This window comes from Tupaia chinensis, unplaced genomic scaffold (assembly GCF_000334495.1).
Source record: "Tupaia chinensis unplaced genomic scaffold, TupChi_1.0 Scaffold141791_1, whole genome shotgun sequence".
NCBI lineage: Eukaryota > Metazoa > Chordata > Mammalia > Scandentia > Tupaiidae > Tupaia > Tupaia belangeri.
Window position 1 is genome coordinate 216,941 of NW_006201648.1, and position 1,045 is coordinate 217,985.

The window sequence follows — 1,045 nt, forward strand, 5'->3', positions numbered from 1 at the left end:
TTGCATGGAAAACCTTTTTCCAACCCTTCACTTTCAGTCTATGTATGTCTTTATTGATGAGGTGGGTTTCCTGTAGGCAACAGATAGAGGGTCTCTGTTTTTTTTTTTTTATCCATTTAGCTAGCCTGTGTCTCTTGATTGGGGAGTTTAATCCACTCACATTCAGTGTTATTATGGTTGTAACTGGGTCTGTCCCAACATTTAAGTTGGCCATTGTCACAGGAGGCTTTGATTCCTTTGTTTCTGTCTGTTAGCTCTTTAGTTTTCCTGGAACAGTACTTTCTTCAGGATTTCTTGATGAGCTGGTCTGGTGCTGGCAAATTCTTTCAGGTCTTGTTTGTCTGAAAAGAAATCTTGCAGGATACAATAATCTTGGTTGAAATTGTTTCTCTCTTAGCACTTTCAATACATCTTCCCATTCTTTCCTTGCTTGCATTGTTTTGGTTGAGAAGTCTGGAGTTAGCCTGATGGGATGACCTTTGTATGTCACTTCTCGTTTCTCTCTTGCAAGTTTTAGTATCATGTCTTTATTTGTGGTCTTGGATAGTCTGGCTATGATGTACCTTGGGGAAGATCTTTTGGGGTTGATTCTATCTGGGGTCCTTTGTATTTCTTGGGTCTTGATGCCAGAGTGCCTCTCTAGACTTGGGAAATTTTCTTCCAGAATTTCATGGAATAGATTTTCCATGCTGTTATTAGTTTCTTCACCTTTGGGGTTGCCAATTATTCTGATAATTGGGCATCTAATGGAGTCTAGTATTTCTTGTACATTATCCTCGTGTTTTTTTGTTTGCTTGTTATTTTCTCTATCTTTTTGGTGGTTCTTTCTAGGTCAGAGGTTTTATCTTCTACATCAGAGATTCGATCTTCAGCATGATCTAATTGACTTTTATTCCTTTCAAGGGAGTTTTTGATTTCCTCTATTCCAGTCTTTATCTGTAATAGCTCCATCTGGTTCTTTCTCAGAGTGTCCATTTCTTCTTTCATATCTTGAAATGAGTTTATCATCTCCTGTAGTTCATTGTCTCTTTTCTGTTCCAACTCG